Consider the following 18,356-nt stretch of genomic DNA (forward strand, 5'->3'; position numbering starts at 1 on the left):
AGTCAGTACTGGGAGACTTTGGGCCTCATTACACGGTAGGCGGTGGACCAAGGTGCTGTTAGCACCTTGGTCCATGCCGGTAAAATACCGGCACCGCCTTGGAGGAAAGTGGAATTACCGCCCTATTCCAAGGTTGGCGGGGCGGTAATTCCCCCTTCCCCCATTGCCCTTCCCAATTCCCATTTTTGCCCCATAGGGCATAATGGGAATGGGGAAGGTGCTAATTATGGTACCGCAAATTGCGGTACCGTAATTAGCACCCTGGTCCCTTTGCGGGTTGGTTTTTAACGCCTGCTAAAAAGCAGGCGTTAAAGTACCAACCCGCAAAGGGACCTCGTAATCAGGCAGTAAGGGTTAACGGTCACCGGTACCCTTACCGGTGACCATTAACCCTTGCCACCTACCATGTAATGAGGCCCTTTGTTTCCCTTAGTCCTTTCCTCATGTCGCAACTTTTGTGCAACATGAAACAAGAGTGCACTGTAACTTACTTTACCGCGCTCTTGGGTCTCTAGTCATTCCAAAGGCCCTAGCAACCTCTCGCAGGACTCATTATGAACTGTGCAAGTGTGTCACGGACAGGACTGGTGGCAGCTATCGTTTCTCTTGTGTTTGGAACCCTTTTTTGCCATGTTATCCGCGCTTCCCGCGTTTGGCACGAATAGGTGGCCTGGCTCCCAAAATGGCCATGCCACGAGGTTCTTTGTCCTGTCCGCTGACCGTCTTGCCCCTTCACCTTCCCCAGGTCGAGCTGACCCGGGTCAGTCCTTATTTGGTCATGCACTTTCCCGCGAAACCCCAAAGCTTTTGCGGACTTCTGCATGCCTTGTGTGTGCCTCCAGGATGTGGGCTGGGATGTCTGTTCCCAATACACATCCTGGGTGCCAGAGAGTCTGGAGTGTCCTGAATGCCTGGGACCACCGTGGTCCGTGATAGGTCCACGTATGGTGTGAGTGTTTGTGAGCAGATCTCTCATTAGGTCCTCTCCGTTTTGGCGCGAAGGGAACTTTGGATAAGAGGAGGCTGAAAACACCACTACCATGTCGATCTCCTGAGTTCACACTGAACAAGGGATAAGGAGCCAAGTATCCTGCAACAAGAAGCTGAGTCGAGGAACCGCTGGTGACCGGCTGAAGGTTTGGCACCCTGAACTGCTGTCGTCCTGCGAGATCCCACTGCATCTGATCGTCCTAGAAGGTCTTTGAAGGCGCTTCGACCCATTGGAATAGTGGGATCAACTATTCCCGGCACCTTCCTCAAACCCTGCAAATAAGCCTCTTCGGAAGTGTTCCTGGGCCAACCAGTGGGTTGACCAGCTTACGCAGGACGCTTTGCTCTGTCACCGGTGCCGTTTCGGGGAAGCTCTCGAAACATGGTCTACTGCTTGCTCTGCATCCACGGCACCCTCACACTGAAATTCGTACACTTGGCATTCCCAGGTCTGAAGTGAGACGAGTGCGCCCGGACCAGAGTAAACACGGTTGCCGTGTTGCCCTGCTATGGTAACAACCTGTGCACGTTCGCTGCATTTGGGCCACCCTCGCCCCTGCATCCTGCTACCATGGAATCTACACGGTGTCGAGACGTCCTGATCATTGCAGCTGAACCTGCCAGCAATGTGAACTGAACTGGAGAAGTCTGGGTCTGCCTGCGTCAGGGACCGGTGAGTAGTCCATACCCCAACCGGTGGCCCCTAGCGCAGGAGCCCTTTCCTTTCTACCGCTGTTGCGAAATAGCGGATCCTTCCCGCACTCTCACTCTGCCCGCAAGTGGAGGCCTTGCTCGAGTAGTGGGGGACTCGTTCTTCATCGCTTCATCTACCTTCCTGAACTGTCAGAGACCCTTGAAGAGACCCTAATTTGTCCATCGGCACCAGCGTGTGCAGGTACTTTTGAGCATAAGGCTCCTCTCTTCGTAGGGCTCGGACTTCCTCCTAGTTGGGTGTATTTCTGATGTTGAACTGGGTCTAATGATTACTTGCACTGCCTGTTTTCCTCCCCATCTAGGTGGTCTACATATTACGTGCTCATAACTCCTTAGACTCCTCGGTCTTGTATATATATTATATTGATTGTGATGTGTTGGTTTATTTTAGTATTATTGTGATTCTTTGCTATGGTCGATGTTACAAAGGCCTTGTAATAAATGTGTCTATATTTTTAATATAACACCTGTCTGGAGTAATTTGTAAGTGTCTGTGCTTTGTGTGCTCATTGAGGTCTTTCAGTCACCCTCACCCCTCTTGAGACTTAGTCTTGACCGCTGCCATCGCTACCCTGGTTGGTCTGGCTTGTCCAGAGATTACCCTGTTCCAAGAAACTAGGCTGGCCTTCTGAACCTCTGCCCCTCCAGGTCAGAGTTCAGAAATCCATCTTATCACTGGCCACTGGCAGACACTCTGAAATGGTGGACTTGCCCCGTTAACATCACAAAGGCCAATGCCACTGGTGGAGCCAAACATCTGATGCACCATCGTCACTGATGCCTCCCAAATGGGATGGGGTGCTCATTTAGACCAGTGCCCGGTCAAGGGCCTCTGGTCACGCACAGAAACCTTACTGCATATCAGTGTCCTGGAGTTGCGGGCAGTGCACTAGGCTCTCAGATCCTTTCTCCCCCTCTTCAAGAACTCGGTGGTGAGTGTCCTCACCGACAACACGACCACAATGTTCTACCTGTAGAAGCAAGGGGGGATGCGTTCAGATGTCTTATCCCAGGATCACAAACAATCTGGCACTAGGCCATCCAGCACAACATTCAGATCCAAGCCTTCTACCTACCACGAATGCAGAACAAGCAGGCAGACACCCTCAGCATGGACTCCTCCGAGACAGACAAGTGGAAATAGCACAGCACCCAAGTAGAAAAATGATTTGCGAGATGGGGCTTTCCCTCTCTGGACCTTTTCGCCAGTCCCGAAAACAAGCAATGCCAGCAGTTTGCCCGCAGAATCCCACATCCGAACTCCCAAGGAGATGCATTCTTCTTCCCTTGGGACGGGATGTTTGCTTACGCGTTTCCTCCCTTTCCTCTCATAAGGAAAACCAGACAAATGATTCGCAAGGCCGCTTGCAAGATAATCCTGGTGGCCCCATTCTGGCCCAGGCATACCTGGTTCTCCGACCTGCATCAGTTGGCAGTGGACGATCCCATTCACCTAAATTCCCAGCCGAATCTCCTGTCCCAGAATAACGGGATGATTTTACATCACAATCCGGATTCCCTCAGATTGGCAGCATGGCTCCTGACCACTCTGAATTCGGAAATCTAAGTATCCCTCACGAATGTCGTTGCATCCTGGTGGCAGCAAGAGCTCCATCCACCAACATCTCATATGGCCAAAAGTGGAAGAGATTGTGTGCGTAGTGTGCACAACAACCTAATCTACAGCCGCTACATATAACACCTCAACAAGTTCTTCCTTATCTTTTGTTACTGGCGAAAGAAGGTCTAGCGGTGTCTTCCATCAAGGTGTACTTGTCGGCGATATCCAGATTTACACATAAAAGAAGATCTGCCCCACTCCATAGTGACAGAATAGTCAAGCATTTCTTGAAGGGCCTCTTTCGAACCTTCCCTTCAAGGAAAAGGATTCCACCTGTATGGAGCCTTAACCTGGTTTTAGCAGCCCTTACGAAACCCTCTTTCAAACTCATGTCTTCAGTCAACATCAGGTTTCTCACTTGGTGGCCATTACGTCTTCTAGACGGGTGTCAGAACTCCAGGCCTTGGCCATTAATCCACCATATTTTCGATTCATGAGGGACAAAGTGGTTCTCACTACGAACCTGCATTTCAATCCTAAAATACCATCGGAATTTCATACAAATGCGACAATCACTCTTCCAACCGTTTTTCCAAATGCATCTTCACCAACTGAAAAGACACTGCATTCTCTAGATATAAAGAGAGCATTGAAGTACTACTTGGATCGCACAAGAGTGTTTAGATCCTCTAATCAGCTCTTTGTGGCCTTTGACCCTTCTAATAAAGTGAGGTCAATTTCAAAACAAGGTATCTCACGATGGGTGGCATCTACAATATCCTTCTGCCACGCAAAGGCCAACAGGCCATTACAATCAGCTCCCAGAGCTCATTCCATGAGGTCCACGGCAGCCTCAGTGGCTCTATGGTCGGGGGTACTCATCAGAGACATTTGCCATGCGGCAACATGGGCAGTGCCCCACACTTGCACCAGGCACTGCTGTTTACATCAGCAACATGCCGAAGATGTGCAAATGCGAAGGGCAGTCCTCCAGCAACATTTCCAGTAAGGTAAGCCCTGCAGCTTCTGGTGTTGTGTTCCTATTTAAATCCGTAAGGATGTATGCTTTTGCTTATTGTACACGTCTGCCTAAAATATACCTCCTGTTTGCCTGATATACACCTCCAAGCATTTCTACTGCTTCAAAATCTATTCACAGTATGTGAATCCATGAAAGATCCAATGCTGAAGAGGGGAGTAGTTTCTTACCTGTAACTCCATTTCTCCAGCGTTGGTATCTTGCATGGATTGACATGCGCCCTTCAGCCTCCCCCCTCAAGCAAACATCCTTTTTAGGACATCCTCCATTTGGAGAGGTTAATTTCTGAGGGGAAGCTGCTGGGGCGGAGCTATACACTCGACGTCCCATTGGTGCTGTCAGAAGCACCCACAATGACGTTGCTAGGACACTCAAGGTGTCAAAGTTGTTTCCATAGGAAAACTACTATATTAAAGTTACCAGGGTTTCCAAGCCTGACGACGGGGAATATTCACAGCATGTGAATCTATGGAAGATACCAACTCTGGAGAAATGGAGTTACAGGTAAGAAACTTCTCCCACATTCATTGTTAATGCTCTTTATCAAGCATAAATGGCAGACATGATTTTTACATTTTGCCGAACGCGGTGCCAAAACAAGACGTAAAGGCAATTTGCCTGTTTTTACTCTCTCACTTCACTCCACGCTAACTCCACTCCTTTTTGAAAATTAGGAAAACTGCATGGAGGAAACTAACAGCACGTAACTGCTTACATTGGCGCTCTTGTCCATGTACTTGGCACATGATGCAAAGTGGCCTGCACAGTGTCAGTCTTCTTAGACAAAAGAGGCCTTTTGACTGACAGGGATTCCCGCTTTACCTCTAAAGGATGTCCTATCTGCACTCCCTACTTCCTACTTTGACGAAACCCGAGATGTCGTCACTTCTCCCTGAGGGGAAGCCCCTTACAATTCAGGTCAATGGAGTTCCCAGAATACGATAGGCTCCATATCTGATCACTCTGATAGCTCACAAACCTATATCTAATATTATGACAGCCCCTTTGATGAATCTCATTTAAACTTACACATTTCGTTAGTAAATGTCTCAGAGTCTCAATGTCAAGATTGCACAATCTAGATAGACGTTGCGAGTATGTTACACTTTCCCAAGCCCCAGTTCTAGACTATGTTGGTAATGGCTCAAATCCCACTGCCATTATAAATCTCCTGACTCCCATAGGGCTATCGATTATCAAGTAGTTATAAGGCATCTCAACCTGGAAGGACTATCTCACATAGTCCCCATATTTCTCGTATCGACCCAGATAAGTAACATTTGAGTTCCTATCCCATATGTTTGCCAATTTCTGTATTTGAATATCCTTTGTAGTAATATGATTATCGATCTCAGCATGGAAGCCAAGCTCTTCAAAGAACGAAGAGACATCCTCCAACCATTGTCTAAGTGTGCCATCCATACTTTCTTCTGTCTATATATTTATTACATTGGAATATATATATATATATATATATATATATATATATATATATATATATATATATATATACACACAATGCTGGTCAACCATCCGATTAGTCATCCGGATATAAGCTATAGCCATCAACATTTTCTACTGAGTCGCAAAGGACAGCAAACACAGTTCATCACAGTCTAAACCTTCAACCGGTGTGCAGTGTCATGATCTCTGCTTCCAAAAGGTCAGGGTTTTCCCAACTCCCTTGGAAGCAGATCCATAACCCAGGTTCCGAGTGCCAACCAGTCCCAATTGGGACCTTTTGGACCCAGTCCTGGCGCCAGTGGCACCAGGCTCATAAATATGCCCAGTCCAGCGCTGGAAGCGCCGGGCTCATAATGCTTGGGTGGACTTACCTGCAGCAGACTGCTTACTTGCCTGCCAGTTGAGCCTCTGATCCTCTTCTGTTTGGAACTACTTTTCCTGTTGGGTGGGGCTGGAGCCACTCCCTAGATTCAGAACACTGGAACTCTTCTGGAAGGCAGGAACTCTTTTTTTACCAGGAACTCTTTTCTTACTTAGGCGTGGCTGTGGAAGGAGACAGGATAACAGGAAACCACCCCACATCCAACAACACGTGCACCACTCATCAGCGGCCCTCACCCTTCCGTAATACCATCCTGCACCATCCAGTGCATATGCAGTAATGTTGCTGTCTCCAGCATATCACCACACTGGACAAGCATCCCTGTGAGTGCATCAAACTGAACCTACTAGGGAATCCACTGTCTGGCACAGGACCAGCACACTCACAGGAGTGCTGCACGTCACCGTGGGAATGATCAGCGCTGATTGCCCAATATTGCACATACTACTGCCAATGCTCCCTCTAAGTAAATCTCACAGAACACAACACCTCACTAATTTGACACTAACACAGCTGTATGCATAAACGATGCATGTGCAACAAGATATCAGTGCACACCATGTATCATCTTGAAGATGCAACCCACACCATCGGTCCATGGCACAGTACACATTGAGGGACTGAAAAAGGCATCAATACATCCAGGGACATGTGCGTGTGGCCAACGTAAACCTGCAGGCATGTGTAACTAGTACCGCTGTTCATCATGATTCGCCTGACATTTACCTTTAATTGCCTCTCATACAGGTGATAGTGGCTATCCCTTGAAGCCGTGGCTCCTCACCCCTGTCCACAGAACAGGCACGAGGAGGACTACAATCGTTCCCATACCCATGTGGTCATCGAGCAGACCTTTGGCCTGTTGAAGGCACGATTTTGCTGCCTCAGCCGGTCGTGTGGGGCACTCCTCTACAAGCATGAGAAGGTGGCCAAGATCATCATGGCATGTGTCATGCTGCACTATATGTGCATCCGCCGGAACGTGCCTCTGCCCCCTGACATTGAACTGCTACCACCTGGTGATGATGAAGGGGAAGAAGAAGATGTGAATGGACATCATCGCAGTGCTGTTGCACAGGAGGGACGTGCTGTGCGCCACTCAGTGATTGCACAATATTTCTGAACCACATGGCAGCAGAGTGTGACATGATGGTTGGACAGAGGGCACTGGGTGTGGGGGTACAGTCACACTATGCACTGTAAATGAATAAATGACACATGTGCAATGATGAATGTCCACCCAGGTCTTGTTTTTCACACAAACAGTGTATTAAATGTAACAATGTAAACGTGAGTGCAAAATCCCTCCACCACCGTCAACCCCTACCCCCTCCCCCACAATTCCTCACACTCCCTCCCACCCCTCCCCCCAAAACTCCCCCACACACCCTCACCCTCTCCCCCTCCACCCACAACTCCCTCACACACCCTCACCCCCCTCCCCCCACAACTCCTCCACACATGTCCCATTGAGTCTCCAAAGCCTACATGAGGCTGCCCTGACGATTAATTGGCACTCCCTGGTCCAGGGGCAGCATGTCTTGCCGGCGCAGGGTACGTGCCGACCTGCGGAGCGGGCTTGTTTGTGTAGAACTGGAGGAAGACGGTGTGGCCTCCTGCTGTGATTGTTTAGCGGGATACCCAGCCTCCATGGCATCCGCTATGCGGCCTAACACCTGCCGGAGGGCCGAGACCTCCTCGCAGAGGCGGCTGGTGTTTTCAGCGGATGATTTGGCCATGGAGGCAGTGTTGTCCGTGATGAACTGCCTCCATGAACTGCCTAGAGCGGCTAAGTCCTGACGCCACTCCTGTCTGGCCTGTCTGTTGTCCTGGCCAAACTCCTGCACAAGGGCAGTAAGCAGGTTAGACCGCTACGGCCCTGCGGGTGCACCTGTGGAGGTAGTCGGCCCCTGGCTTTCCTGCCCAGCCTGCTCAGCCTCCCTAGTCGTGAAAATTGGACTGAAGTGTCCCTCTGTCTCCTCCTGACCAGACTGCTCCGGGGTGGTGGCGTGCTCTGTAATGAGGGACGATACTTTGGGGGATGCCGGTGGAGTTGGGGTATGGACCACTTCTGAAACATCGTCCTCCATGGGCACCCAGATGTCGTCCTGTGTGTCCTCCACAGCCAGGGCTGCCGTGGCTGCCACCTCCCCAGTCAAACTCGACTCCTCTGATTGTGAATCATCAGGAGGGCCAATGGGTGGAGGTGGTGGTGGTGCTTTGCCCTCTACGGGCCTGGGTGGGACCGGTGAAATGGGTACCTGTGCTGGCTTGCCTGTTGGTACACAGCGCCAGTGTCATGGTCAGTGCCTGTGGGGATCGAAGAGAAGGACGGCATGAGTGATGTTTTGATAGGCATCATACATACATTAGGACAATTGCTCATCCACACAATTGGGGGTAATAGGCATTTGTGTTTGGATGAGCACGTTCTTTGATACATGGATGGTTTATGCAGGCTCATGTTGCCTAAGAGCAGTGCTATCTGACATGCATAGTATTTTGGCCATGCACGCTGTGTGACTCATGGCATTTACATCTTTGTGTGGTATGTGTCATGTACGATATTGCCTTGCACCAGGCATCTGCATGTGTCTGTAATGCGTCAGCCTACTTTGCTTGGAGTGTGTGTGTGTGTGGGACCATGGCTTGACTCTTTGAACTGACATATTGGTTGACTTTCATCAGATTTGGCATTGCAATGTTTACTTTGGACACTCACCTCCATCGCCCGATGTTGTGGCGCCACACTCCATCTCGCCAACACTTTCGATGCCTTCCATCCCTAGCATGCTGGCGCATATGTCCTCCCATGGGATGAGCTTGATCGGGGAACTGGGACCTTCTCCTGTTCCCATGGCCTGGCTGCGGTTCACAGAGAGGATGTTTCGTACCCTTAGTCGCTGGTCATCCCAGCGCTTGCGACAGTCTTTAATCGTGCGTGGGGTGTTCCCCACAGCACTGACCTTCTGGGCAACAAGTGCCCAGATCTCTTTCTTCTTAAGCACTGCCTCTCTCTTCATGTTGTTTGAGAACACTATGGCAGCATGCTCCTGCAGTGTGTCTACCAGCATCTGCAGCTCATCCTCATTGAACCTTTCTTTCCACTGCACTGGCGGGCAGCTCCCTTCTTCAGGGCCTTGGGGATAGTGGTGTTGGTGGTGGATCGTTTGCAAAAATCAGCAGAGTCCCAGGGGTCCTGTGTGGTGAGGATGGCAATGGATTGTGTTTTTAAAGATGGCCGCCGTGCTCCTTCCCGTTCCTGTGCGATGACGCTACTTCCGGTTCCGCTTATTAGCTGTGACCGTAAATAGCGCTGACCGCTAATAACGGTCACCGCTATTTACGGTCACCGCTAATGCCGCATTGGACAATGTGGGTAGTGGTATCTGCGCTGTGCTTGATGCCGCTAAGGGCATTTTGGGTGCCTTTAACGACATGGCGCAAATTACCTTACCGGCATGGCGTAAAGGTTGTGCCCGCGAAGTCGTAATAGTCGTCTATTTGCGGACTGGTGACATCCCGGACACGCTATTTACGCCATGCCGGTAAGGAACATTACTTACCTTCAAATTCGGAATGTGGGCCTATGTCTCAATGATGACAAAACACTCATACTAGGATCATCGTCCACAATCGCTTCCCTTCAGCCTGTCCACTCATCGTTCACCATGGACGGCACCACAATCCCAGTACTTAAACAAGTTAAGACACTCGGGGTCTAACTTGATGCAACACTCACCATGTCTAAGAAAGTAAAGACCCTAGCCTCCTCTACCTCCTACACAGCCAAACTTATCTCTCTTAGTCGCAAATTCCTGACACCAGAAAACTGCATCACACTAGCAAGAACGCTCATACTATCAAAACTTGACTATTGTAACATCCTTCTCCTAGGCACCTCCAACACCAACCTAACCAAATTCCAACTCATGCAGAATAAAGCCCTCCGAGCTGCACTAGGCATAAAAACATCTGAGCATATCTCCAACAGCAGGAGACAAAATCACTGGATTCCCATCAAAGCCAGAATACTCTTTAAAGCCCTTAGCATCACCAATAAATGCATCGCCAACAAAGCTCCCAAATACCTCCTCAACACAGTCACCAAGAAAACCCAGACTAGACTCCTTAGATCGAATAACAGTGAAAACCTCGAAATCCAACGATACAAAAGAGAAAAAGCAGGGGGCAGTAGCTTCAAAGTAATCGCTCCAAGCACTGGAACACCCTACCCATCCACATTAAGAATGAAACTTCCTTCCCACAATTTAAAAAATTGCTCAAAACGTAGTTATTCAACCAGTTCTAAGTTGATCCCAGATACTTGTATCCCAGACCAATCCCGTATCTTCACTGTATACAATTGTACATAAGTTTATTTAATATATAAATGTAACCAAATCTGTACTGTCCTATTGCAGTGATCACCACCAATAATGTACTTGCTTTGTCTGTAACTATGCCGTGATACCTCAGGGTCTGGGCGTATAACAAATGTAATAAATAAATCAAATAAATAAATGTCAATCCAATGTGAGAGAATCCTGCGTATAAATGAGGTTACTGCTATCACCCAGGATGTTTTCTCTCCACTCATCAATTTTTCCCACCAATCTTCTTTATCATATGTCTGAAATTTTGCTGCCACTGGCGCCAGATACGTTTTTCGGTCCTTGTTCAGTTTCAGACAATGCATTAGTAAGTGCTTCAAGGAGTCCACATCATTCAGTGATTTGCAGAATCAACATTTGTTTTGCTCTGATTTTCTCCATATTGCATTGATCACATTGGTGGGGAGCAAATTAAGTCACATTCTTAAAAAGCTACCTCGGTATACTCTTCTGGGGAACTGTGATTAGTAGACCAGTAGATGATTTAGCTTTTTGATACACGTTGGAAGGCTCATTGTCAGCTTACAACTGGCTGCTTTGCTAAGAGTACAAATCCAGTCTTGTTCCATTAACTTGTTCCATTAACTTCTTTTTCACTCTGGTTGGGTTTGACCTCAATTCAGTTTCGGTGCATCCTAGTTCTTCCAGCTTCTGTCGCGTGTTGTTCGACCAGTGGGTTAACAATTTACTTGCCCCATCCAGCAGTTCTTGATTTATGATCTTGAAGATCTCTGGGCTTGTTGGATAGCCAATTTTGCAAAATAAAGCCAGGCTGTTCCATTCTACTTTTACATACAGTGATGGCAGACTCAATTCTCTGCGTATGATCGAGATCGCTGTAGAATTTGGGAGACCTCATGTTTTCTTCCAAAATGTGCCTTCCAGCTTTGGCCATATCTTTGCTGGAATTTCTGGCATGGCCTCTGTGAAGGAACGACCATGCCTTTGTAGAAGTTGACAATTGGTGTTAGCGAGAATCAACTGTCTTTTGTCCAATAACTTTGCTTGACTCGACAGAGTTTTTGCTTCCTCCAAGAGGACTGCCTGCATTTGAGATTCAGTTGAACAGTTGTTGATTTTCACTCCCAAGTATTTAAATTGCTTCACTCGCTCAATCTCGTTGTTCCCCAAGGACCATTTGAGTTTTTCTCTTCTGTTGGTCGTTTTTTGAAGCACATTATCTTGGTCTTCTCTTGGTTTATCTCCAGGATATTGAGCTTAATATATCTCTGGAGACAGTCTAGTTGGCGTTGGAGGCCAACAGCCGTCTGATCAATCAAAGTCAAGTCGTCAGCATATAGCAGACGTGACACTTTCACTCCACCTATAGACGGCTGGAAGGATCTTAGTGAAGGTTCAAAGTTCTGGTAATCCGACAGGTAGAAGTTAATATAGCCAGTGCTAATGGGAAACCTTGTTTTACTCCTCCTGATGTGCCTATTTCGGATGACAATAGGCCTGCATGGTTTAGACGCACTCTCATCATTGCATTTGTGTGTAAGGCCTATAGAGGTAGGTTCCATTATGTCGCCTGGGCAGTTCTTTTCGGCTAATTTCTTCCACAAAAGTTCTCGGCTGACCTGGTCAAATGCTTGAACCAGGTCAACAAATGCGACAAAGATCCTTGGTTTCCCTTCCTGGATTTTCCCTTGAGAATGCTTAGCAGTAGAATGTTAGCTGATGTGCCGATGTTTCTCACAAAGCCTGTTTGAAAAGGGTCATTTCAGCCAGCGGTCCTTTTCCAGGTCTGAAATTAAGACAGTAAGAGGGAACCAAATATTTTCCCAATCACGTCCAACAACGCGATTGGACGATAATTTTTTGGATCTTCTTTCTGCCCTTTTTTTAATATAAGGACAACCGTAGCAGTCTTCCATGAGTTAGGGATCAATCGGGTTTCGAATGATTTTTTTAATCACCTCGTGGATGAAGGCAGCCCATTCTACCGGGTGTTTCTTGAGCATAACGTTTGTTAGGCCATCGGGGCCCGGGGCCCTTGATGGATTTAGCTTTCTAATCTTCCCAAGCATTGTTTCCACATCGTAAGGGATCGTCCATGTGTCAGGTGTCTTTGCTGGTAAAACTGTCGTAAATTCATTTGAACCCTCAAAAAGGGCGGAAAAGTGTTCTCTCCACACTGTCTCACTGGCGTTATTTTGAAGGGCATCCGTTTGACCCGTTGTTGTTGACTTGACCAAGGACCAAAATTCCTTAGATTTACTGCTGCATACTATACGCAGCATTTGTTCTGAGTCATTTTACAACATCATGCTTGTACGGCTGGCTACCAAATTTTTGTAGGCTCGTGCAACTGCCAATGCTTGTGCTCTGTGTTCCTGTTGGTTAGTTTTTGCCGCCAACCGCTTTGTTCGCCTCACTTGCTTTGTTTTTCTACCGCCCTGTTTTTGGTTGCGGGAACATGTTAGTAGAGGTATTTACTATCAACTACAACAAATCCTGCACAATTCCCTCAAAGAGCCTGGTCTTCCTGGAAGCACAATTACTGACAAACCACAATCGGGTAAAGCCCTCAGCGGAAAGAGTAAACAAGCTCCTAGCTTTAGCGGGCTCCTTTACACCAAACACATCCATCACAATCCGCTCTTACATGGATCTTCTGGGAACCATGTCATCTTTCATTCCTCTGATTCCCAACTGTCGCCTTCACATGCGCCCAGCGCAGAAATTCCTTGCAACCAAATGGTCCTAAATCCAGGGCTCCTGAACGGACAGGATAATCATCTCCTGGCTGTTAGGAAAGATTTCATAATTGTATGTAATTTGTAAATGTGGCAACCCCCAAACGTTTTGCTGCTATTTTACACCCTGATCTAGACTTTGCCAGAGAAGTGCAGCCTTCCGCCTCACTCCTCTGGGGTTTCGCTCAATTCTTATGAGGAAACTGACATGCCCTTAAGACAGTCAGTACTGGGAGACTTTGGGCCTCATTACACGGTAGGCGGTGGACCAAGGTGCTGTTAGCACCTTGGTCCATGCCGGTAAAATACCGGCACCGCCTTGGAGGAAAGTGGAATTACCGCCCTATTCCAAGGTTGGCGGGGCGGTAATTCCCCCTTCCCCCATTGCCCTTCCCAATTCCCATTTTTGCCCCATAGGGCATAATGGGAATGGGGAAGGTGCTAATTATGGTACCGCAAATTGCGGTACCGTAATTAGCACCCTGGTCCCTTTGCGGGTTGGTTTTTAACGCCTGCTAAAAAGCAGGCGTTAAAGTACTAACGCGCAAAGGGACCTCGTAATCAGGCAGTAAGGGTTAACGGTCACCGGTACCCTTACCGGTGACCATTAACCCTTGCCACCTACCATGTAATGAGGCCCTTTGTTTCCCTTAGTCCTTTCCTCATGTCGCAACTTTTGTGCAACATGAAACAAGAGTGCACTGTAACTTACTTTACCGCGCTCTTGGGTCTCTAGTCATTCCAAAGGCCCTAGCAACCTCTCGCAGGACTCATTATGAACTGTGCAAGTGTGTCACGGACAGGACTGGTGGCAGCTATCGTTTCTCTTGTGTTTGGAACCCTTTTTTGCCATGTTATCCGCGCTTCCCGCGTTTGGCACGAATAGATGGCCTGGCTCCCAAAATGGCCATGCCACGAGGTTCTTTGTCCTGTCCGCTGACCGTCTTGCCCCTTCACCTTCCCCAGGTCGAGCCGACCCGGGTCAGTCCTTATTTGGTCATGCACTTTCCCGCGAAACCCCAAAGCTTTTGCGGACTTCTGCATGCCTTGTGTGTGCCTCCAGGATGTGGGCTGGGATGTCTGTTCCCAATACACATCCTGGGTGCCAGAGAGTCTGGAGTGTCCTGAATGCCTGGGACCACCGTGGTCCTTGATAGGTCCACGTATGGTGTGAGTGTTTGTGAGCAGATCTCTCATTAGGTCCTCTCCGTTTTGGCGCGAAGGGAACTTTGGATAAGAGGAGGCTGAAAACACCACTACCATGTCGATCTCCTGAGTTCACACTGAACAAGGGATAAGGAGCCAAGTATCCTGCAACAAGAAGCTGAGTCGAGGAACCGCTGGTGACCGGCTGAAGCTTTGGCACCCTGAACTGCTGTCGTCCTGCGAGATCCCACTGCATCTGATCGTCCTAGAAGGTCTTCGAAGGCGCTTCGACCCATTGGAATAGTGGGATCAACTATTCCCGGCATCTTCCTCAAACCCTGCAAATAAGCCTCTTCGGAAGTGTTCCTGGGCCAACCAGTGGGTTGACCAGCTTACGCAGGACGCTTTGCTCTGTCACCGGTGCCGTTTCGGGGAAGCTCTCGAAACATGGTCTACTGCTTGCTCTGCATCCACGGCACCCTCACACTGAAATTCGTACACTTGGCATTCCCAGGTCTGAAGTGAGACGAGTGCGCCCGGACCAGAGTAAACACGGTTGCCGTGTTGCCCTGCTATGGTAACAACCTGTGCACGTTCGCTGCATTTGGGCCACCCTCGCCCCTGCATCCTGCTACCATGGAATCTACACAGTGTCGAGACGTCCTGATCATTGCAGCTGAACCTGCCAGCAATGTGAACTGAACTGGAGAAGTCTGGGTCTGCCTGCGTCAGGGACCGGTGAGTAGTCCATACCCCAACCGGTGGCCCCTAGCGCAGGAGCCCTTTCCTTTCTACCGCTGTTGCGAAATAGCGGATCCTTCCCGCACTCTCACTCTGCCCGCAAGTGGAGGCCTTGCTCGAGTAGTGGGGGACTCGTTCTTCATCGCTTCATCTACCTTCCTGAACTGTCAGAGACCCTTGAAGAGACCCTAATTTGTCCATCGGCACCAGCGTGTGCAGGTACTTTTGAGCATAAGGCTCCTCTCTTCGTAGGGCTCGGACTTCCTCCTAGTTGGGTGTATTTCTGATGTTGAACTGGGTCTAATGATTACTTGCACTGCCTGTTTTCCTCCCCATCTAGGTGGTCTACATATTACGTGCTCATAACTCCTTAGACTCCTCGGTCTTGTATATATATTATATTGATTGTGATGTGTTGGTTTATTTTAGTATTATTGTGATTCTTTGCTATGGTCGATGTTACAAAGGCCTTGTAATAAATGTGTCTATATTTTTAATATAACACCTGTCTGGAGTAATTTGTAAGTGTCTGTGCTTTGTGTGCTCATTGAGGTCTTTCAGTCACCCTCACCCCTCTTGAGACTTAGTCTTGACCGCTGCCATCGCTACCCTGGATGGTCTGGCTTGTCCAGAGATTACCCTGTTCCAAGAAACTAGGCTGGCCTTCTGAACCTCTGCCCCTCCAGGTCAGAGTTCAGAAATCCATCTTATCACTGGCCACTGGCAGACACTCTGAAATGGTGGACTTGCCCCGTTAACATCACAAAGGCCAATGCCACTGGTGGAGCCAAACATCTGATGCACCATCGTCACTGATGCCTCCCAAATGGGATGGGGTGCTCATTTAGACCAGTGCCCGGTCAAGGGCCTCTGGTCACGTCAAGGGCCTCTGGTCACGCACAGAAACCTTACTGCATATCAGTGTCCTGGAGTTGCGGGCAGTGCACTAGGCTCTCAGATCCTTTCTCCCCCTCTTCAAGAACTCGGTGGTGAGTGTCCTCACCGACAACACGACCACAATGTTCTACCTGTAGAAGCAAGGGGGGATGCGTTCAGATGTCTTATCCCAGGATCACAAACAATCTGGCACTAGGCCATCCAGCACAACATTCAGATCCAAGCCTTCTACCTACCACGAATGCAGAACAAGCAGGCAGACACCCTCAGCATGGACTCCTCCGAGACAGACAAATGGAAATAGCACAGCACCCAAGTAGAAAAATGATTTGCGAGATGGGGCTTTCCCTCTCTGGACCTTTTCGCCAGTCCCGAAAACAAGCAATGCCAGCAGTTTGCCCGCAGAATCCCACATCCGAACTCCCAAGGAGATGCATTCTTCTTCCCTTGGGACGGGATGTTTGCTTACGCGTTTCCTCCCTTTCCTCTCATAAGGAAAACCAGACAAATGATTCGCAAGGCCGCTTGCAAGATAATCCTGGTGGCCCCATTCTGGCCCAGGCATACCTGGTTCTCCGACCTGCATCAGTTGGCAGTGGACGATCCCATTCACCTAAATTCCCAGCCGAATCTCCTGTCCCAGAATAACGGGATGATTTTACATCACAATCCGGATTCCCTCAGATTGGCAGCATGGCTCCTGACCACTCTGAATTCGGAAATCTAAGTATCCCTCACGAATGTCGTTGCATCCTGGTGGCAGCAAGAGCTCCATCCACCAACATCTCATATGGCCAAAAGTGGAAGAGATTGTGTGCGTAGTGTGCACAACAACCTAATCTACAGCCGCTACATATAACACCTCAACAAGTTCTTCCTTATCTTTTGTTACTGGCGAAAGAAGGTCTAGCGGTGTCTTCCATCAAGGTGTACTTGTCGGCGATATCCAGATTTACACATAAAAGAAGATCTGCCCCACTCCATAGTGACAGACTAGTCAAGCATTTCTTGAAGGGCCTCTTTCGAACCTTCCCTTCAAGGAAAAGGATTCCACCTGTATGGAGCCTTAACCTGGTTTTAGCAGCCCTTACGAAACCCTCTTTCAAACCCATGTCTTCAGTCAACATCAGGTTTCTCACTTGGTGGCCATTACGTCTTCTAGACGGGTGTCAGAACTCCAGGCCTTGGCCATTAATCCACCATATTTTCGATTCATGAGGGACAAAGTGGTTCTCACTACGAACCTGCATTTCAATCCTAAAATACCATCGGAATTTCATACAAATGCGACAATCACTCTTCCAACCGTTTTTCCAAATGCATCTTCACCAACTGAAAAGACACTGCATTCTCTAGATATAAAGAGAGCATTGAAGTACTACTTGGATCGCACAAGAGTGTTTAGATCCTCTAATCAGCTCTTTGTGGCCTTTGACCCTTCTAATAAAGTGAGGTCAATTTCAAAACAAGGTATCTCACGATGGGTGGCATCTACAATATCCTTCTGCCACGCAAAGGCCAACAGGCCATTACAATCAGCTCCCAGAGCTCATTCCATGAGGTCCACGGCAGCCTCAGCGGCTCTACGGTCGGGGGTACTCATCAGAGACATTTGCCATGCGGCAACATGGGCAGTGCCCCACACTTGCACCAGGCACTGCTGTTTACATCAGCAACATGCCGAAGATGTGCAAATGCGAAGGGCAGTCCTCCAGCAACATTTCCAGTAAGGTAAGCCCTGCAGCTTCTGGTGTTGTGTTCCTATTTAAATCCGTAAGGATGTATGCTTTTGCTTATTGTACACGTCTGCCTAAAATATACCTCCTGTTTGCCTGATATACACCTCCAAGCATTTCTACTGCTTCAAAATCTATTCACAGTATGTGAATCCATGAAAGATCCAATGCTGAAGAGGGGAGTAGTTTCTTACCTGTAACTCCATTTCTCCAGCGTTGGTATCTTGCATGGATTGACATGCGCCCTTCAGCCTCCCCCCTCAAGCAAACATCCTTTTTAGGACATCCTCCATTTGGAGAGGTTAATTTCTGAGGGGAAGCTGCTGGGGCGGAGCTATACACTCGACGTCCCATTGGTGCTGTCAGAAGCACCCACAATGACGTTGCTAGGACACTCAAGGTGTCAAAGTTGTTTCCATAGGAAAACTACTATATTAAAGTTACCAGGGTTTCCAAGCCTGACGACGGGGAATATTCACAGCATGTGAATCTATGGAAGATACCAACTCTGGAGAAATGGAGTTACAGGTAAGAAACTTCTCCCACATTCATTGTTAATGCTCTTTATCAAGCATAAATGGCAGACATGATTT

Source organism: Ambystoma mexicanum, chromosome 13 (assembly GCF_040938575.1).
Source record: "Ambystoma mexicanum isolate Mex_15411 chromosome 13, UKY_AmexF1_1, whole genome shotgun sequence".
NCBI classification, from domain to species: domain Eukaryota; kingdom Metazoa; phylum Chordata; class Amphibia; order Caudata; family Ambystomatidae; genus Ambystoma; species Ambystoma mexicanum.